General features: G+C 34.1%; 1 long non-coding RNA gene across 1 annotated transcript; it reads left to right on the plus strand.

The window, feature by feature from the left end:
* The first annotated feature begins 8,827 nt into the window (after window positions 1-8,827).
* Window positions 8,828-14,567, plus strand: LOC128172841 (uncharacterized). Its single transcript, XR_008242351.1, has 2 exons — window positions 8,828-9,138; window positions 13,166-14,567. It is a non-coding gene; the product is annotated as an uncharacterized LOC128172841 (long non-coding RNA).
* Window positions 14,568-23,715: the final 9,148 nt, after the last annotated feature.

The raw sequence follows: 23,715 nt of genomic DNA on the forward strand, positions 1-23,715 counted from the left end.
CTTGTATTCCTTCATTTCTGAACAACAAGCTGTTGTTAACCAACCACTTTGCTGCTTCAAAAACCTTGTTAGGTCTGATCTTTTCAAATGACATATGATGTTTATAAGACATTTTCCGTTTAAATTTCAGAAGAATGGTATCTTCATCACACTGCATCCTTGGTAATATTTTAACAGTGGTGTTTACATCTGCTGGAACATTAACAACATTTCCTTTTAAACTCAACTGTCCTCCACGTGGCATTTCTCTGATTTGCATAAATGCCAATCTAGGAGCAACTAATCGCTCTTCCAATTGAGTTAGCTTAAGTTCATCAGGAATTTCAGGAAATTTTAAACCATTTGCAACTGAACATGCTGTAATTTTCCCAGATGCAAGAGCACCAACACAAGTCTTACAAACCCATTCTTTATTACCAACACTTTTGTAACCTGTAAGGCAAGCTAGCATTAGATCTTTATGTTTGAATTTTGTCCTATCTACTCTCTGAACAGAGTGTTTGAAGTAAGTCTGTGTGCATGATGAACAAATGTATAAAGGACCATCTTTAATACTATCATGAAAGCTATTTCTAATAGCATTTGGATTGCACACTTGATCATTAAGATGCATTCTTTGATTTATGACAGTGCTAAGATTTTCCAGAATTCCTGTCTTAAATTGCTTTGTCTTTGTGTGATCATCCATGGTTGTATTAGCTGAAGATCTTTTTCTTTTGAAAGTATGTGATAACTTAAAAACATGCAAATCAAACTGCAGCTCCTCAAATGGCAAAGAACATGAAGACTTTACTACATCTCGTAAGTGAAAACATAAATCTGCAAGACAGGAACTTTCGCCTAAAATGCATGATCCATCTGAACAACTTCTGCCATTTTCATCTCTGGCATGAGAATCAAACACAAAAAACTTTTGCCCATTATAAAATATGCCTATTGCACTTCCTTGAACAAGCAAAATGTAATATGCAAAGCCACTGCCACTATACGAAGAGAGTATGGCATTTTCAAGAGAAAAAAACTGACATATTCCCCACAAATTGTCCGCAAATTACACCACTAAAAGTTTGCAACACTTTCACTCGAAATTCATAATTAAAATTATGATCTTCAAACACGACCTTCTCTGGTAGTTCACTTGGATGCAAATATTCATTTGGACTTAAAGTTTCCTTCTGTATTTTCCTATACAGTCCATCCCCTTGCTTCAACACATCATATAAATCCTGTTTAGTCCAATCATAAACATCTAATGTACGAGTTTTTAATAAAAATATCAAGCAAATGGAAACGCATTGTTTACCTCTTGATAGCAATGGGAAAATATTGGAACCTTGATGTAAATCACCTTTGCACAGGATTTTAAACTCCATTGTATTTCAATCAATCTCAAACTAACATTTCAAACAATTCTCTTTAAATTTTAAATAAATTCATTTCACTTTTTCCAGTCTTACAATATTACAGAAAATCTTCAGACATTGGATGTTATTAAAAAATATTTTTCTTTACGATGGCATTTTTTAAAAAAAATAATTAACTCTACTAATACATTGGACAGTATATAAGTTGTTTTTTATGTAATTTACAAGAACTTCTGATATGCTTTAGCCTCAAACACTTTGAATATTTTGAACATAGTTTTCTCATACATACAAGTATATTCAAGCTTGAATGTTCAACTCCAAGAATACTGACAATCTGAGAAATCTTGCATCTTTTAAATTGTTCAACTCCAAGAATATTCACACTCTGAGAAATCTAACATCTTTCAAATTGTTCAACTCCAAGAATATTCATTCTCCAAGATTTTTTACATCTTTCAAATTGTTCAACTCCAAGAAAATTCATTCTTCAAGAAATATTACATCTTTCAAATTGTTCAACTCCAAGAATATTCATTCTCCAAGAAATTGTACCTCGTTCAAATTGTTTGACTCCCAAGAACATTCAATTTCAAGTTGTAATTTCAATTCAAACTCCAATATTTCTCACAATATAAGTTTGTTCACCTCCAACTCTATTCAATTACCTTGTTCATTTATGAAATGTTCAAACCAACCCCACTTCTCAGAACACATTCACATGAAGACATGCCATTTCTTATAGCTGTGAAATTTTATAGCATTCTATGATCCGTGTCATTTCAAAATAAACTATACACAATGCTGATATTTTCTTCACTCTGATTTTTTTTTTTAAATACGAAACAAATTAAGATAATTAATTTCAATCATTGTCATGGCCAATTTTTGATTTACAAGCATTTCAGCATGGCGGTTGGCGCTCACTTATAGCGTCAATGGTTCTAAATATTTTCGCTTACAGAAAACAAATTTAATACATAAAATTTTTACTGGATGAAACTGATGGTAGTCAAATATCAATACTACAGTTCACGACTGACAGATAAACGGGAACTCATTATGGCGGTACGTGCCCACTAGTCGAAGCGCACAGTCGTTTCGTTCACAGAAAGAGTATCAATGTGTTATGAACGAAAGAATAAGAATAAAATTAATAACACTATATGAACAACATAACTTCGTTACATTAAAATTGTGAAAATTATGGTTATAATCATGTTCAGCTAATAAACACCATAATTTACGAATGAGGGATTGACGGGTTCTAAATTGACCTATAGCCTATATATTCATGCAATCGGTAAAAAAACATACATTGATCTGCACTCTGTCAAATTTCCTATCAGCTTTGGAGAAACAATATATCAAGTATTTACATAAATAGCTAATTACATGATACTTACCATGTTTAGTATTTCTTTCTCAATCGAATATGCCGCTGTTTGTTTTGTTTTTCTTCTTCCCACGCTTCGGAAAGTAGTTCGCGATATCCCTGCGCAGAATGTTTATGTGTCCAAATATTCAATCTCGTGTGTATAGCGTTGATAAAGATTTGGCAATTATAAATAAAACGATTTTTGCTTGATTTCTCAAAAATAAAACAAAATAGCACTTTTATTACATAGCTTGGAGAATATAAGGATAACTATTTTGTATATCGGAGGTTTTTCTTCTTGAAGGCTATTAGGTTTTTTGTTTACTTTGCTATTTATAGTAAGAACGGCGATTGGGACGCCTACAGCCAGGGCTTTTAGCAAAGCCCGGCTAAAAATTGCTCATCCGATAACAAATTATTTAATTTGTATAATCGATAAAATATCACTTTGTTTAACAAATGTTTGGAGTAGAATACCAAGATTGTTCAAAGGCTAACATTTTATGTGATAAATATTGCTATTTTTGTATGGACGCCCTTAACATAGCTGAGATAAAGACGTATCTACACAATTTGTTTATTGTTTACAAATTATGCATAAGGTGGACAACCAATTCGTCGCGCGATACATATTTTCATAGCGGGGGGGGGGGGGGGGGTTACAGTCCCTGAAACTTTCTACTTTCCCACTTGAACGGTGAGCGCACTCTGAGCGACCGGTAAGCGCACACTGAACGGAATTTGGTGAACGCTAATGAACGATGAGCTAACGTAGAGCGCAAGCGGAGCGGAAAGTGAGCGATGAACGCACGAAGAACGATATGTGAACGCTTTGTAAACGCAAGAGATACGATATATTTGGAGTGCCTCGGAGATTTTCTTTACATTGTATTTCGTCGGTAATAAAGACAACATTATGGTGTTCCGATGGTGCCACATCAACCTTCGCACTTTCACCTATTTGGCGAAGATGCGAGAGTGTGAAGTTGCGATGGCGAAAGTGCGATGGCGAAGGAGCGAAGATGCGATGGCGAAGCGCGAAGATGCGAAGGCGAAAATGCGAAGTTGCAAAGGCGAAGGAGCGATACTAATATCGCTCTTCGCCTTCACAACTTCGCACTCTCGCCTTCGCACTTTCGCCCTCGCCTTTTTATAATTGTGGAGCTCTCTGTCGTATTAAGACAATTTAAGCTGTATAAAACCATCTAAGGCAGAAGACGAACTTTTTAGAATTTATTTTCAACAACCTCTGCATTTTGCTATGTCTCGCATTGAAAGACCGTTTCTTTCATTTTGGAGTTCCGAATGAAAACTGACTGAACGATAAGTGAACGCTGAACGAACGGTGACGCTTTGTGAACGCACAGTGAACGCACTATGAGAGCTTTGTGAAGGGTGAGCGCGAACGGAGCGGAGAGAGCAAGTGAACACACATTGAGCGCACTATGAGCGCACGGTGAACACACGAAAAAATGGGAAAGTAGAACGTTTCAGGGTTTGTAACAAGGACATTTTTTAGATCATATCTAAATTTGCATTTCTCCAAATGGGTGGGTGGAGGTTCCTAGCGCTAGTTTCAGTAACTTTACTATGTGATTGTATTCAAATTAAATTCATTCTTCCCAATCCACGCATGACTTGTGTTTACTTACATGCACTGAGTACAAAATCCGTTTTCTAAATTTTAAGAAGATTCCCCGTCTAATATTTACATGTAGATCTAAGTAAGCCTTTTGCAATTTCCATTTTATTAAAAAAAAACTAATATCGGTAAATTGTATCTGATCGAAAATAACATTTATAGATCCAAATAATCTTATGGTCTGAGAAAACAATACACGCAATTTAAATTTGATATAAACATGATAAGTATTATGACATGTAGTCGTATATACATGTATATGCATGTACACACCATTGTCTACATTTACCTGGGTAAGAAATGCAAGAAACAAGTACAATTTTAAAATATCAGATCACGTGAAGAATTGAAAGTTTATACACTATGCAGAGACCATTCCTATTTTTCTGCTTTGAAAACCCCTCTATATCCCTATATATGATTTAGTATACATAAGACAGCTTCGGTTTACTTCTTATGTTTTGTATTAGAGTGGTCATAAGATATGTCTTAAGACATCCTACATCTAGGACATGTCGTAATATAGATTTTAAGATACTTTCATGAACATTGCCTCTGGTGTTTTTTTTTCTTTGCTATTGGCAAAATGTCTAAATTAATAAGTATAGATAAATGATCAGCACGTCATACATTAGTTAACTAGCAGCGAAAGTAACAAAATTATGTGAACTCTCTCTCTCTCTCTCTCTCTCAATATTCAGGCGCGAATGCAGGATTTTTGGTTTTAAAAAGGGAAATACACATGTACATGTATGTGAAAAATGTGCATGTATATAGAACTAAACATTTGGGGTGGCAACGGTAGGAGAAAGCGTTGTATAATATACTAGTATATTCCTATATTCCCGAGGATGGCTGGGGGGGGGGGGGGATGGGGGTTCTAATTCAATACTACATACTGTTCATGTGTGTACTCCTTATATCTCTGCAAGCTCAGATGAATTGGTAGGGGGAAGAGATATACCACTATAAAAACCCTCTATATCATTCTATAAAACTGCATTGTCTTTTGGAGGCAGACTGCGCTTTTTAATTCAGTGTATTCTGTATTAAAAACTTATCACGTACTTGCATATTTCTTATAACATATGAGATGGGTCAGTCACGTATGTCCGCCGTCACATTATGTTCGCCGTTGCCTTTTTTTTTAGGTCACCTGAGTCACTCAGGTGACCTATTGCAATTGGTCTTCGTCCGTCGTCGTGCGTTGTGCGTCGTGCGTTAACAATTTTACATTTTTAACTTCTTCTTGAAAACTACCAGGCCAATCATTACCATTTTTGGTGTGAAGCATCTCTATGGTAAGAAGAATCTAAATTGTGAAATTTATGGCTCTACCACCCCTGGGGTGCCACGGGCGGGGCCAAATATGCAAAAAAAGCCAAATTTTCAAAAATCTTCTTCTCTACTTCCACACAAGTGAGGAAAAAAATGAATGCATGGTTATGATGTCCATGAGGCCCTCTACCAAAATTGTGAAATTTATGGCCCCTGGGTCAGGGGTTCTGGCTCTAGGGTGGGGCCAATATGGCCAAATAGTAAAAATGTATTAAATCTTAGAAAATCTTCTTCTCTACTCCCATATATATTTGTTAAAAACTAAATGCATGATTATGATGTCCATGAGGCGCTCTACTAAAATTGTGAAATTCATGACCCCTTTGTTAGGTGTTCATGCTCTAGGGTGGGGCCAATATGGCCATATAGTAAAAATGATTTAAATCTTAAAAAATCTTCTTCTCTACTCCCACACATGTGGGCAAAAAACTGAATACATGGTTACGATATCCACAATCTCCTTTACCTAAATTGTGAAATTCATGGCCCCTGGGTCAGGGGTTCAGGACATGAGGGGGGGGGGGGGGCAATATGGCGATAAAGTGTTAATGCATATAATGTATAAAAATCTTCTTCTCTATTCTCACACATCTGTATAAAAAAAAAACGACTAATTATTATGTTTACCAGGAAGTCCTCTACTGAAATTTTAATTTTCATGTCCCCTGGGGTATGGGTTTTGACTCTAGGGCAGGGCCAAAATGGATGTATAGATGCTAATGGATATAACGTTAAAAAATTATCTTCTTTACTCCCACACACCTGAAAGGAAAACTAAATTCATTATTTTGTAGACCAGATCTTTTAGTTTTTCACCAAAATTATAGGTTTCACAGTTCTTTTTGAATTAAATGTGGTTGTCATTACAAATTTATAATTTTTCTACTCCAGTATGAAACCTAATTGATTAGATGCATATATGAGACTCCATGACAAGTCTGTGTATTGGATATATGCTACTCAGGTGACCGTTAAGGCCAATTGGCCTCTTGTTCTAAAAAAAAATCGTCACGTTATGTCCACCGGCGGACGTACGTATACATGTAACTCTGAAAAATACAGTGGCGGAGGACAGAATGCGTTCGTATGTGCGAATTTTTATTAAAAGCATCAGAAACAATTCTATTTTTTTGGCGTGGGGAAAAGATTATGCATCCGTTTAATGCATACCTTAAATAAACATCATTTTCATTAAATGAATAAAAATTATCCCAAATGAATGATTTATTCTCAAATTTGATATTTTATTCAAACTGTTGGATTTGATGCGACGGCGAATAAATAAAAAAGAAATTAGTACATGTACATCATTCATGTACATAAAGTATCAGAAGGTGTCCTAAGAATAGACAAATATTCAGCAGCACATGGACCTCCATGTAAGATCCGTCATACCCGCCTCTCGAAAGTTTCTTATTTATAAGATATAGCTTCATAAACATTCTTGTGGGTGCTCAGTCAGTTCATCTCAATCGTATTTTTGTAAGGTACATACTTTTTTTTTTTACGTACAGACTTTTTAATAATTGCTTCTAAGTTTTGACAATTATTCAACTGAAAAGATATATATTTATATTCATTGAGTTATAAGTCACTTTCCAGAAGCATGTTTCATTAGAACATCGCAACGTAATGTAAATTATGTAAAATTCAGCAATATCTGAGAATTTCAGAATAATTCCGTGCTAGAAGCTCAGCAAAGAGGGAGGTCTTTCATTAGATAATAACAAACACCTGTAAGATCACTTTCTTGGTCGGCACAGCGGGAGACTACATTCTAATGAATTCGCTGGGTCTTCACACCAGCGGGAGGATAAACATTGCTGACCTTGTGCAGGACAAGAGGAACCGCGTTTTGTGTCTCCTTATCTCAATTCAAAATATCCTCTATATCCTAGCGACCTTATCTTGTGTGTGTAAAAATATTATATGACCTAAATCCACCTTGAAGTTTTTTTCTAATGATATTTGAAGAAAGTGCTAAGAATACTAAGTATATATTTTGGTTATATACATGCTTATGTTTTCTTAAGTGGCATTTTTCAGCAATGTGATATGAGTTTCTCAACAAAAAGCGAAGGAACGCTTAAACATTGCTAACTTATTAATTCAAATAAATACAAGAAGTGTTGATTTAAACAGTGCCCTTCAAAACATGTCTCTTTGTTATGATACTTTGTACTCAAAATAGATGGACACTCCGATTGATATGAGTTACCAGATACTTAATTCATGATAAGCTTTTAAAGCAATTTATGTACGATATGATGACTTTGTCCCCCAAACTCTTCATCATCAAACAATAAGTAAAATTCAGACACCCCCATCCTCAGTTTTTTTTTCTCTTTGATGCATTCAACTCTTTCTATTTAACAAGTTTTCATTTGAACGGTAACGAAATGTATTTTAACGAAACGAAAACTATTTTAAAAAGTCGGGTCCGCCTGTGAAGCGGAGAAATCGAACTTTATCCGATGAAATTCTCCGCTTCAAAATCAGCACTCGGTGTCGTAATCGGGGCGGCCAACAGTAGACAGGGGCGGCTTCCCTGAGTCTGTATGTAAGGTCATGGTAATAGTTAACCCTCCCAAGAGAGAGAAAGAGAGAGAGAGAATTCTTCACTGCTCTTGGATGTCGTAAAATTCCCACATAGACACATGTTAAAGTCAGCAAGATCGGCGAGAGAGATAAAGGAAGGGAAAAAAGTGCATAGATAATTTGCAGAGAGAGAGAGAGAGAGAGAGAGAGAGTATTGATCTAATCAAATTTCTGTTTATTCTAGGAGAAGAGTGTTTAGAAAATTTATAACAATTAATTCTTTCTAACGATTTAATCCTAGATTAAGATTAACAAGTTTCCCTTTAAGGTTACATGTAGTTTATCATTATGAATAGAATGATGTATTATGGACAACTGTGGTTCATAAAATTGGGTCGGAAAAACTTGTAAAACAGGAACCAATGATCGCATAATTGAAAAAATATTTCGCTTATTTTTAGTACTATTCAACAAATAAATACAGTTAAATGTAGCTAGATATAGTATTTTATTTATTTTGAATTTGAAATGCAAGGCACAGTCAACAAATATCGGTTGCATAAAGACTTCCTGCTGTGCCTTCCTCTGAAACATTATACCATCAACCAATGGAAGGCTGGGTGAATGAGGCATGCACAGAACAGTTTACAGTACGAATGACCAACATTCTAAAATAGGACATACGGATAAATAACAACGGAACTTTGAATTACCACGAAATATAATGATTCATCTGTTTGAATAATGACCGAAATATTGGATATTGTGTGTGAAAGGGAAGAAAAGAATTATATATAATTATATATGGATGCCGATGGTGGGATAAATGAAGAAAGAAGAAAAAGAAATTGACAACAAATGAAGTCGGCCTAGTTATGGTAAGTAATACACTACATCAACATGAATACTTGGAATTTTTGTGAATATGTTACTTAAACGTGTCCACAATTAACTGCAGAAAAAAATGCAAAGTTATGACGATTGCTAAAATTATGGAAGTATAAACATTACAAATGCAACAGCTATATCTGTATCATTGACCTGGCCTTTATACAAGTACCTTGTAGCTAAGGCACGTAGCATCGGGGGTGAGGGTGGAGTAGGGATGAGGGTGGCAGCATCTCCCCTGCTTTTTTGCGCAGTAAACATTTTTTTTTAATCTACATATAAAGAGGTAAATTAAAATGGAGTTGTCTCCCCCTTTTTGGGAGAATGTAAAAAATTAATTGAAAGGAAGTTCATGTTATATGAAGTTATAGATATGCTATGTTCTGACCCCCCCCCCCCTCCCACGGATTAGGATTTTTATGATTTTGAAAGTTTTTTGCTTGGGATGAGTTTGCCCCACACACTTTTAATAACGATGATGCCTGTAACTGCTGTCATAATGGTTTTTTAAAAATATTAAGTGTTTTTGATTTTATTTGTTCTAAATGTAAGCCTTTAACACGCGCGAAATAAATTTCCATTGAAAAAGAATAGTTAATCACTAGTGTAAGTAAACATAGTTTTTTTTCTATAGTTTCAGTGCAGTGAAATTAATTATAGTATGCCTAAAAAATATTTTCTCATTTACAAAAATAATCAGGAAAATGATGGGAAAATACATAAGGAGACAGGAATGATCAAACATTTTTCTACCCATTTCACGTCCAACAAAAACCAAATAACCGTTATAATTCGGAAAATGTGCAAAATTGATCGATGGAATTTTCATTCTCCGTGTGCGCCCAGATTCCCGCCGAATGTACATCTTTAGCGCACACTTCCTTTAACAGATTTAAAATTAACATACGCGCAAATATGATTTTGTTTTGTCACCTGATGCAGTCAGTAGGCCAATATGGTCATGCAGTGTTAATATACACATAAAATGGTTGAAACTCTTCTTCTTTTTTCTCTACTGAAACTGAATGAATTTTAAGAAAGACTATAAAGTCCAAAATTATGAATTCAGCAACCACAGGGTAGGGTTTCTTATCGCAGGGTGTGGCTAGAATTCGCGTTATCGGGTTTAGGAAATTTTTCTGCAATTTTCGCTTCCTTCATATAACCTGTATGAATCATCAAAGTAAGCATACCCTCGTTTCTGTTTGTATAAACACCATTATTTAACAAATTGATGAAATGATTGTCAAAAGTAATTAAAAACTATTTAAATTACAATTCATATACATCAGTAAGATGTATATGTATATGGTTATTTCGTGCAGTCCGTGATTTTTCCTATGTCACTGTAGGTTTTGACCAATTGCTAAGAGGGTTGGGTAGATTTCAGTTATGTGAGTGTCTACATAGCTATATATTTCATGAAGGATGACTGCAGTTGGCGCCGGGTTTTGGGCCCCTTTTGGTCGCTTCTGTTGCGTTTATTTCTTAACCTAGTTCCACTTTTGTTAAAATTTTTAAAAAGTCTAGTCAATTTTTATCATGACTGTGATACATTAAGCTCTTTCTATGTTTTTCTCATTATAACTTTCGAAAAAAGGAGATGTTTTGCTTATCTGCCCTTGATCAAACATACGATTGATATTAATGTCCATGAGAGGTGGAGCTGACATCAGAATGGTACTAATATTATACTAGCATGAATAACAATGCCATGTATAAAATTTATGAGATCACTCTTTCACCATAACCCTATCTATTATATATGGTACAAGAATACTATTTAATATGGTTTCAAGAATTAGACCACGCCTATGTAAGTACAGAAGACTTTAAAAGGACTTAGACACAATTTCAGATGAAAATTTTATTTTGATTTGTATACCTAAAATAGTTTTCTTGTGTATTTTGAACGATTCACCCAGATTTGAATGTTAGAAGTTATGTTACAAGCGGGAGACAGAGGAAAGAAATCGTTGTTATGTAAACAAAGCTCGAGTCTTATATTTGCTTACAAATAACATAAAGTAAAGAAATTACAATTTCTTTGACAAAATATCTTGTGGAAACAAGATAAACTCATTCAATTGGCTCATAAATAATTTTACCAACAACAAAAAGTAACATTAGATTGAAACATATCATTATAACACATATTTAAACAATAACAAGGCTCAAGCTTTGTTTACAAAACATTTTTACCTCTTTAACTCGCTTGTAACTCGATATTGGACTTTCAAATTTTGACAAAGTATTAAAAACACCCATGCTGATTATTTTAGACATTAAATATGACAAATTAAATTTTGAGAAATTTGAGCTTAAATCGTGTCCAAGTCCCTTTAAATCAATGCTTGACAACTTAACGTTCTTGAAAATATTGTCCTAGTAAGCACACAAAATGCTATCTTACACGTCATGTGATAGAATTTTGCATTCACAAAGTTACCTGAGGTGAGAAATCACGTGATGATTTATATAATATACAACATGCATTAACCCTTGGTTACAACGGGGGTAAAGCGGAAGTAAGAAGAAGCAGTTTTTTTCTCATTAAAACCATGAGCGCATGTTTGTTTATTAATCTCCCTTTGACATAACTTTGATGATGCAAATATACAACTACTGTTAAACGTAATACAATAGACAAACATGCGCTGATTTTGTGTGAAGTCAGTGTTAAAGTGGGTGTCCTCATTTTCGTAAAGATATTCAAGTAATCGTGATGACCCGCGCCTATAAAACAAATTCGTACTTGTTAACACATACTTTCATTTAACCTAATTACGTAAAGTTGCAGTTTAGATGTTGACCATTTCTGCAATTTAAAGAACATTCTTGTTTTTAAAGTTTATTTTCTCGCAAATATCGCATGTCCTGAAGTGCAGTCATCCTTTCTGTTAAAATTTGAGGTAATCATACTTGGTGGGTGTAAATATAGAACAAATGCCAGATATTTTCACCAATATACATATATGGTTGTTTGTATTTCTATTAAAGTGTAAGAATGAATATTGAAAGCGTAAGCTATGTTGTCTAATATTCAATAAACTGAATATAAGATGCAGAAGAAGTACATGTACGCAGAAAAAAAATATCACTGTGGTATAATCTGTATAATTTGATTAAAATGTAACATTAGGTAGAGAACTGTGCAGTGATAAGTTGCAATAACTTTTTGTTTAAATAAGTGACCTCGACAAGTAGAATAGCCAGGCGTTAGATGACAAGTTGCCTTGTCGGTCACAAGGTCGGTTGACGTTAAAATAACCACGAGGCAAACGGAATATTTGTATGTATTGAATGAAAGCTTTTTCGTTTGTCCAAGAGGCACTTGGTGGCTGCCATTATTACGTAATTCTTTCTCGCATTTCGTATAGAATTCGGGTGAAGCGGGTACGGACTGAGACGCCTGGTCATGGTCTAATACAATACAATGTGCTAAGGAAGAGCCAAATTCTGTTCTTAGATATGTTGATACGAGAAGTAATGCAAATTAAGTGAAATATGAAGCATTATATACCATTTTTATTTTCATTTAATCCGGTACAATTGCTCTCCGGCCCCATGATAATTGGAGGGGTTGTTTAGTTAAAATATGTATTCTATAGCCAACTTCATGAAACAATACCTATGTAAAACTATCTTTCCAGCAAACAAATTAGGAAATATTATTTGCAATCATGAGAGACTAGCACTTTTTAAAACATTTATTGATTACATATTGATTATTATTTATTGTCATTATTTATATACGAAACTGAAACAGAGTACCTAGTTTTCTTTATGCAATTTTGTTCGTGATATCAACATTTTGTTGAATATTTTAAACTTCAACGCATGACCTCTACATTGACTTTATGTGATTATATTTTCTTTCATTTTCTCTGTACTTGAGCTGACAAAATCAAGTAAAATCATCTTTGTGAAAGTTTATCATATCAAAAAGAAAGTTGAAAATTTCTTTCCATTTTTATAATTATCCAGTAAAGTAATTAGTTTTGTACTTTTTTACAGATCGCTGTGTTGGTTTACACATAAAATCCCTGTGGCACCACCTCCATCTAAAAGCCTGAGGAGGAAAGACACACAATGCGTATGACGATAATTCGAGAACTCTTTAAAACATGACCAGAAAGTAGTATTGGTGATTTTCTACGGGATAATAATCAACGAATTATTGAAATGATGAATGGTGACGGTGACTAGTTTATTTACAACACCTACCATCGGTGGAAATCCTTATAAGTTGCACCTAGTAGTTAGTGATGATAATTTTTGCTTTTATCTTTTATAATAAAATTCTTTTCTGTCATTGATAATCCTGTTAAAAAGGAAAACGAATTTTGACCCACAGAAAGAGCAGACTCCGACAAATCTATATAATTATTATTTGACTGATAAACAAAGTGTTTTTAAGGGATTTTTTTTTGTGTGTGCATGCACCAGCTATGTAATCTATTTTGGATAATAAGTCACCGTAGATCCACCAAGTATGTAAATCTAAAGTGAAAGTGCTTGTTTTGGTGAGTCCAACAAGGTAAATTCATTCCACTAGTCTGCATCAGCGAAAACTAAAAATATGTTTATGTGATCTTTCTGGTGGATTCACCAACTTTCTTGTCTTGTATAGAAGCAAAAATTTTCATCTTTTTTGGTTGCCAAACCTGCTCTATCTAACACAGCGATTTATTAACAGCTTTTAAACTTTTAAAATTTCTTGGTGAGTCCACCAATTTGGAACTCTAGTTTCATTTCACATTTCGCACAATTTTATATTGGTGGATCCACCAAGTATTGAAATAGCGACAGCATTTACAATTTGGACAAGTTCCTAAATTTGTTCAGTGTAGTATTTATATATTGATATATTATTGACATATTAGAAAATTTTACCTCTTTGACTATTGGTGGAATCACCAAACAATGTTTGCAAAATGCTTTGTTGGTGGGTTCACCAATTCTTTGAATGAAATACAAAACTGTATACAGACAAATTCACAATTGATTTTTGGTGGAACCACCAGGGGCCTGTGTAAATGAGATATTTTATGCTTTTCAAAATAATAGAATTTCCAATATCTTATTATTGGTGGACCCACCAAGTTTATTTGAAAGTGAGATAGTCGATGAATAAAATTGGTGGAATCACCAGAGTCCTGTGTATTTGATATATTTGATGCAGTTTTAAATAACAGAATCGCCATTATCTTATTATTGGTGGACCCATCAAGTGTTTTCGTAAGTGAAACAATCAATGAATGAAATTGGTGGAATCACCAATATTATGACTGTCATTGTGGAATATGAAGGGTTAAAGATACTGTAAAATGTGCTTTTGTGTAAAAAAGATGGTGGGTTCACAAATTTATGTTGTGTTCAACGACCAAAATGAATAAAATTCATGTTCATTTCTGTTTTTGCATTGTGTTCATTTTTCATTTTGCACTGCATTTCTCGCAGCAGAGATATAATAGAGAAGTTTGAGTCGTAGGTATATAAGCCCCCCCCCCCCCCCCCCCCCCCCCCCCCGATTAGGATTTTCATGATTTTGAAGATTAGGGTTTTTTTTAATGTTTTTTCTTCTTCTTTTTTTTTTGCTTGTCAAGATTTCAGAGGATTAGTCCAGTCCCCACTTTCAATTTGCTTCCATTGCCACTGCATATTTACGATAACCTTTAATTTACTTAGACGATACGAAATGATTGTAAACTAGAATATATAGAGTTCCATGCAACTGGTACACATTAGAGTAAAATAATAATGTATTTATGAACAATTTGATATAAATAATGATAATTGGCAAATTGTTGCTTGCCAGACTTTAATTCAAAATATTGAAACTGTTAAAAAGATATCATATTATCAAAATTAAAGATCATAAATACAGTTAGAATTCTACATTAAAAAAAACATAATGAAAAAATACATAAATGAAGCAATCCCACAATTCCTTTACTGAGCTCTGATTGGCTGTTCGTTTTCGCAGGTCCATCTTCGGGTCCAGTTTCAGAGCCCAGTTACTCGTTAATTTAAACTCAAAGTTGTACGACGTTAGAAATGGACCAGAGAACCGCTGATCGTGTTTTGTCTGAGCTGGCTCATCTGAGGGAAATGTTTTCGTCCAAGAGCAAGAAGGCCCTCAAGATGCCCGACGGAATTCAAGTAAGTTTTAAAGTAGCTAGATCGGCTGGAGAAAAAAATGGCGCCATTGGTTTGTTTGATTTCAGTTTTAAAAAGTTACTGCTTAAAACTCGGTAAATGGAACAAGAATCGATAAATTTATTATCATAAGAACAACATTGATATTTTGCAATTCTAAAAATTGTGAACAAACATCAAATGTACTGATTTCCTCGGCATATTGCCGATCGTTCAAACATCAAAGACTTGGCGCCATTTTCTCATGTGCTTTTCAGTCGCATTTCGTCTCATGATGAGTATATTAGCGACTATTGGCAACAATAATCTTTTGATACCTGTTTAAATCGATTTTTAAAACATCGTATCAGTCTATCAGATCACCATTAAATATATCGTCAACTTTGTTCGGAAATAAAAGGCATCCGATTTTACACTTTATAGTTTAATTCACATTATATCCGGTGTAGACTGGGTCTTGTAGACAAACCCAGCGATTAACGAGTTGTTTTTACTTATAGAGAGCTGTAAGGCAAGTCATCAGAAAGCTGAAAGAAGATGTAGAAAACCCCTTAGTAGTGGATTATGACAAGTAAGTTTTTAGAAGTTACTGAAAACTAGGATGTGACGATTTTCTTTTGTTAGTCAACTTAGTGTGCCTGGTTCTACATGTTCTAGTAGCTGTTGAGCTGTTAGGATTTTTTTGTTCGAAAATTATCCCCAAGCGCTTTGTTCATACTATAAGTATTTACCATGATAACTACCATTGTTTATAGTACAGTAAATATGTCCACTGCATGAAACAATTATAGTATGATAGTTCAAAATTGCAAATTGTTTAGAACCTGCAGGAAAAATAACTTTACATGCATTGGGTGTAAACAGAGAATTTTTTTTATTATGACATTGGGTATGGGTTTTTTTAACTGTAAAAGTTACAAACAGGATAGGACGGCTTAAGAATGATTCAAAATTTGGCATGGCGTCGTATTAGTGATCGAATAAGGAATCAGCATCTGCTGATTCAGGCCTCTCACACCCATTTTTGGTACTGGGGCCAGGGCCAATGAATTTGAAAAAATACGACGTTTTGATAGAAATTGGGACTTTTTCTCCTTCTTTATGTACAGTCCCCTTAACATATGGTAATATGGAAAATTGATATATTGGTATTATGCGACACATTCATGTGGATAACACTCGCTGATAAAACAAAATATCCATGCTTGTATTATCCTGATTATATCCTAACTGACACTCATCTAAATCTTAGGTATCTGTATTAAATAGGTCTTATTTTGGCATTGTTTACACTGCATTCCGATGATTTGTCTACCGACATGATCTTCTCTATTAAACATGCTTGTGACGTCATCAATGATAATTATACGCAATAGAGAGAAATCGATGCTATATTCAGTTAGAAGAGTTTCTAGTGATATTTTATGCCTGTAATTTTTATAATTTAAACCAGAGATAAAGTTAAAATCGACATGTTTCTGAGTCAAATATGACATCATGCTGCTTATTGTGACGTCATATCGATCAGAGGAATTTGATCGCTGACAGTTGCCTTATCATACCTGCGAGAGCCCTGTAATCTCCTGGGTTTTCGTGTATTTTGAAGGTAAAACCAGGCTCAAAATAGAGGTATTTTTTTTAGTAATGTACACTTTTAAAAGATGAAATAAGCAATGAAAATAAACAAACAAGATACAGTTTTCATTTCTTTTAATCACCAGTTGGATTTTCAAGCAACATCCGTCTTGGATTTCTGAAAATAAATATGTCAATGATTTTACTGGCATCTACCTTGATGTCTTTATGTATAAACAAAAGCATAAGAGCATTAAATCGCTCTCCTCCCATCGTAGAGCGCAGATAACTCTTAATAAATCGTAAAGATGAATTGGCCCGCTCCACAGAACTGGATGTTACTGACGTTAAAAGTAGTAAATGAATAACTTTGGTGATGTTTGGAAACATGGTTCGGCATGTTCTATCGTCCAGAAGTGTCTTTGAAAGTGTTTCTGGCTGATCTGTTTGATGACTCCACATTTGCTTCCATAACTCTTGCAGAAATGAAGATTGGTCTGGCATGTCTGACCCAAAGCTGGTTTCTATAGCATGTAAAACTTCCTGGTTCAAACGAGAGAGAATTGAGGGCACCAGACACAATGCTTGAGCACTTTGTTGAGCCAAGGTTGAAAACCGAAAGTCGAGTTGTTGTATTAAAAAATCATGACACCCACCGTCTGTTTATTGAGCAATCTCCTCCATGCGATGGAAGACATTGTCATATTCATTATCAACCCTGATATAACCTCGCGCACATGTGCGACCATTCTGTATCCCTCCAATACATCCAAGCTGCTTCCTTGTAATTTCTTACTAAGTCCAGACATGTATTTAAAGAAATTCCGGATTGTTTGAAAGGAGGCAATACATTGTGAATCTGACAATTTTGCTACGAGATCATTTGCTTCCACAACCGCCTTTGCATCCTAGTTTCTTTCTCTTAACGAAATTGCTTCTAAACATAGCAAAATTGGCTGATACATCTCTTAAAATGTTTGCAGGGCGATGTGTTTCTCTGCCCATCTGGTCTCTGAAAAAAACATTAAACTTCTTGTCAATTTTGTTTTCAGTTCTTTCATCGTTGATTTCATCAACAGCCCTTTCCAGCCTTCGCGTGCGCTTTGGTGAATATTTAAAGAATATACCCTGCTTCTTTAATGTGTCTAAACAGCTTTTACTGATGGCAAGATTCAGATCATGACAGCTACAATAATGATATACAGCTTTAGGATATTGGTCTTTAAATCGTGCTGCACACCCTGAATGTTTTCCAGACATATTTCCAGCACCATCCATTGTTTGGGAACGACATGAGTTCGGATCCAGACCAACTGCATTCATACACGAGATAAAGGATTCACATATTTGCATTCCAGTGATTTCCTCACACTCTATAAATTCTATAAGCCGTTCAATAGGCTTCCCATTGACAACATACCGAATTACAACACCGAGCTGTTCCCAGTTACCGGCGTCAGTCACCTCATCACACTGATAGTCAAAGTATGGACCTATCGGCTGATCTCGAACCTCCTGCACAATTGTATCTTGTATGAACTTCTTAATACAGAAAAGTAGTTCATTTTGTGATGCTTTTGATACGTATGTCGCATTTTTTTTACAGGATCTCAAATGATCGTCCAACAGGTTGTCACCACAAGATGCTCGAAAATCGAGAAGCTCTTTGAAATTCCCCATGTTTAAATTATCTTCTCTGCAACTTTGTAATGATCTTTTGACCCCAAAGCTAACATTTTGAGCATTTCAATATGTTAAGCTCGCCGTATTGTTGTGACAATGGACACAGAATATAAGTAATGAGTTAGATATATCAACAACAACCTCCCAAACTTACCCCCAACTAAATCACTGCCAGAGGTCCAGGTATCTCGTCAACAAAGACTTTCTGCCGACAAAAAGAAAAGGTCCATTGCAAAATGTTACAGAGACAATAAGATTATTTATATTATTTAAGTCCAGTTTAAAATCTTGTAAAGACGGTTACAATGTACACAATAAGATTTAAGCCAGATCAACAGGAAAAAACAAAGACCAAAAATATTCTTTAAAACTCAATTGTTTTGACTAGGGTTCCTGGACAATGCTTGGGTCCAACTTCAGTGTTTGATAAGTTTATATAAACAGTAAACCTAACTTCTTGATAGCTGCAATGCTTATGAACAGTAATGTAACTAGAGCAGAGCTCGTGGCAAAACCACGAGTAGGTCTTCCGTTGTTGCTGCGGGTTGAAAATATATGTGATATGGTGTCAAACGATTATAATGACTATACTTTCAGTTCTGCTTTTGTTATAAAAACGTGTTGTGATTGAAAGCCTGTATATAAAACGTGTTTTGAAAAAGAAAGGAAGAAAATGTTTTATGAAAACTATTTGTTGAACACAGTTTGTGTAATCGTTTCAAACATTCTTTAAAAAATGAGATGTTTAATGGCAACTTAAATTTTCAAAGGGTAGCAAGCATTGTTATAAACAGTATGTACTCATGATTCATATCAGGAATTGTTTATTTTTATTTAAAAACCGAATCCGCCTACAAAACACGTAACTTTTTCTCTGGGATAACTTCTTTATTTAAATCTTCCTAAATTTTTGAAGACTATGTGCAAGTTTAGAATTGTTACGTGATGACAAAATTAAGTAATTAGTCAAAATTGATGGCCTCTCTGAACTTTTTCTACAGGGAAATGTGTGTCGTCTGATATAATTTAATGATACGAGTAGACTTGGGCATTCAAAATGATATATAATCAGCTAAAAAAAAGATCAGCGGGAGAATTGATGCAAAAGCGAGCATCTAAATTTTACACCAGATGGTGCTGTTTATGTAGCCATGGTTCGGAATCCGTAAATGCAGACATACATTGTATGTACATCGATACACCTTTACCTCCCCACCTACAGCCATACAAATCAGGGTGCAACCTTCATATACACATGCATAGTATTATAGTTCTGGAAACTATTTATCTTGTATTTTAATATATTGGGTATTAATTAATTATTACTAAAATTAGTATTCCACTGGCTGTAGCTAACCTTGTAAGTAAATTAAGTTGCATTACAACCTCATAATACACAACTTCATTTAAAAGTTGTTTTTTTTTTTTTCAATTTTCATACAATTAGCAATAAATACAATCCCCAATAGCGCACATATATCTCCCTTAAGTGTAACTTTAAGAAGCGCATATATTTTTGAGAGGCAGATATATCGCTATATTATAGTCTGCAACTCAAGTGAATTATCATGGTCTTTCAAAGAAATAAGAAATCTGTCGACACTTGCAGTACTTTGATGATTTCTATGGCGATCGACTGCATTTCATAATGTAGTCGTATTTCCCAAGAACAAAATTTCCTTTGACTTCAAACTTTTAATTATAATACATTATGAATTATTCTGTTCATAACTATAGAAGTTTAGCGTGTTTAACAGGTTAATTTATTAGCCACATTCTCAGGTTACGATTTCACATCTTCAATGTGAAGATTTTTGACTTCGAATAATAGTCTTATTGTTTATAAAAGCACCTTTCCAACTGTTACTCAATTACATATGTTCTGAGAAGCGACACAAGATTTTCGGTCGCGATTGAATTAACACATACTGACCGAATAAGCAAACAAATATGTTCAGTGACGGCGGACATAATGAGTAATTTTGTTTAAGATAGACGAATATTTCGTAACATCGAACTTAAATGGCGATTAAAAATAAAAATAATGAAATTTATACGGAGGCGGTCATAATGTGACGGTGTTAAAAAAAAGTGGCGGACATTTCGTGATGGCAGACATAACGTGACGATTTTTTCAAATAAGTGCCGCACATATCGTGACGGCGGACATAACGTGACTCAACATTTGCCTGTTGTGTTGTCCTTTACAATGTTGATGTTAACCTCATGGAAAGGTAGAACAAAGTTATAATTGTGACTATTTTTGGTACAGAAATCTTCGATAACACCAAAACACAGCACCTCACCAAATTGGTCTTCACCATCATTGTTATACAGAGTAGTGTAGCTATTCCTCTGAGTCACCTTTCGATATGATTTTGAATGAATCATCTGCCCTCTGACCAAAGCACGTTGTTACTGAACAAATTTGCCATCATTTAAGGGATGCGTTAAATGAATTTCTCCATTGAAGTCATGAATTGATTCTTTTACTACCTCCCCTTTTCCCACCAAAAAAATGTCGATTTCTACCTCAAACAAAGTCTTTCTAAAAAAAGGAATACATTTTAAGATTAAAACATTTGTTCTATTCATTCAATATTTACAAATGAGTTTACATACACCAGTAGTATTTATCATCTTACGCTTTGTATCGATCACTGGTCATTGTTTTCAACAATTCTGAGGCAGGTGAATCAGAATCAATGTTGGCAAGCGTTGTACAATGCTTACAGCTCTTGCTACCTGAAATTAATAACAAAAAGAAAAACAACATAGAAATTAAAACATTAATTGTACTGTTTTCAAAAATTCTTGAGCAAAAGTCAAAGAGAATTACAACAATGTGGAACATTTTAGTCAATGTCTTTCATTCTCCCTTGAATGACCAGTCTACATTCAATCAAAGCTCAAAGCTGAATTTTTAATTCAGCAAAATATAATGCAGTCTGTCAGTTACAAAGTGATTCTTAACCAAACTTTTTTTTCAACACTTTGCACTCTTTGTTGAGCAAGACTGTGTTAAAACTAAATAATATGATGTTCAGAAAACAATCAAGTTTTAAATTAAACATCCATTTAAAGTTAGGAATCGTATGATCATAAAAGTAATTCATTATCGCATAATCTTCTATAGATAAATGTAATGCAAATATCATTACAATCTAATATAGTTACTCATTTAACAAATTAAGACTTAAATTCTTATAAGCAAGTTCAGAACAAAAATATTATTCATCTTCAGTGCATCAATTAATTTTTAATACTTTAACTTTTTTAAAATATTTCATAGGATCAAATTCAGAAAATTGATGAGTTGTTTCATCAAACTAGTAATCTAATACATAAGTTTACATCATTACTTAAATAAATGTCCTTTTACTCAGAGTTATTTTATTCAATTCTTCTATAGACAATTTCACAATAATTCAATGGTTTTGTTTAAATTTATTCTATGCACCTTTTACAACACACGACATTATCATAACTTACTTTAAAATCTAGAATATTAAACAAAGCTTCTTTAAGATCAAGATTTTGTACATGCAAGGTGCCTACAGGATTATGAAATTCAAGATATAAATATTTTTATTGATGCTTCATAAAAACAGCTTTGTTTGATTCGGTGTGGTGGGGCCAAACTTTTGGTGAACACTATGAAAAATCATGTTTCAAACAGTCATTTTCAATAAAATATAATGGAAATAAGGCTCGTGCCATGTTTTTGTTTACATAAGTTCAATATACCGATAAAGGTTCTTTTTCAAGCTGAGTTTTCTAATTACTAATTCGTTTTTAACTTGAAGAAACAGTTCCTAGCATTTGTAACATTCATTTTTGGTCTAAACCTGAACATTTTCCTCAACATTTAAAATGTAAACAAAATCATGACCTCAGCTTTGGTTACATTATCAAAATTGTGAGCTCTATATTTCGCTTATAACTCCACGACTGACACTCAAATTTTTGGTTGATTATTAGAAATGCCTATTTAAGTCATTGTAAACATTAAAAAGAGAAAAAAAAATTGAGCCAAATCGTGACCATGCCCCTTAATATAAAAGGCATCAAGTTATTTGCAGTATGTCACATTTTGCAACACAGATCTTTTCTATAGGGATGTACAGGTTACATCATGCAATTATTCTTGGTAACAACAAATATCAGGGTTTTTTTTAAAAAGAAACATAATTGAAAGGTCAATTCATTACAAACAAACAAGATATCTGTGAGCAAATACTCAAAAGTGATACCCCCGCTCTGATCTGAATATACAAAATAAGCAGTCGATATTTAACAGGGAGTTGACGTTATTTTTTTCAAAATGGATCCCATCATACGGCATGCCTACACAAAGAGGTTAAAATTTTAAGCCTCTGCTATTAATAGGTGCCGAGAAATTTTTGACAAAAATTTGTTTGAAAATTTAAGCTAAAAATAAACAAGAGAAATCCATAAACTATTTATAAACATTAAAATTCATTTCATGAATCTACGCAACACTGGTAAATCTTCAAGTACAGTCACTATCAATTTTACAAAAATATTGACGGTTCTTTATCCGAAACTGTTCCTCGTACCTTTAACTTAGTACACCAACATTTTATGAAAAGACGGTTTGTCTTAGAATAAAAAAGCTATTGCAATTCTGAGAAAAAAGAATGCCACATATTGCAAATTCCATTGAGGTTTAATCAAAATATGGCCATTTAAGTGAACCCCTCATTTCCAATTTCCATTGGTAAACACAGATTTACAGGGTTCTCCATAGTAAAACATCTTTACCTGACCTTTTAGGGGATAATTGTTGTTCAACCACCTTTAAAAAGAAACCTTATTCAATACAACATGCATCTACATTATATAATCATGAGTAGTATAGGCGTCTGTTTAACCCCACAAAACAATGGGCTATTGTTTAAAAAAGAACAATAGGAGAACAATGGGGAGTATCTGTACCTGTCCCACCTGTCCCCCTAAGATTTTTAACCCCACACAACAATGGAGATTTATAACCCCACAAGACAATGGAGATTTTTAACCCCACAACACAATGGAGATTTTTTCTTTCATTCTCTATCGTGTTTTAACCTAAGGGACACGGTTGCGTGAGAAAATTCCACCTTCTGTCAGTTTGAAGCAATCTC

Source organism: Crassostrea angulata, chromosome 2 (assembly GCF_025612915.1).
Source record: "Crassostrea angulata isolate pt1a10 chromosome 2, ASM2561291v2, whole genome shotgun sequence".
Taxonomy (NCBI): Eukaryota; Metazoa; Mollusca; class Bivalvia; order Ostreida; family Ostreidae; genus Magallana; species Magallana angulata.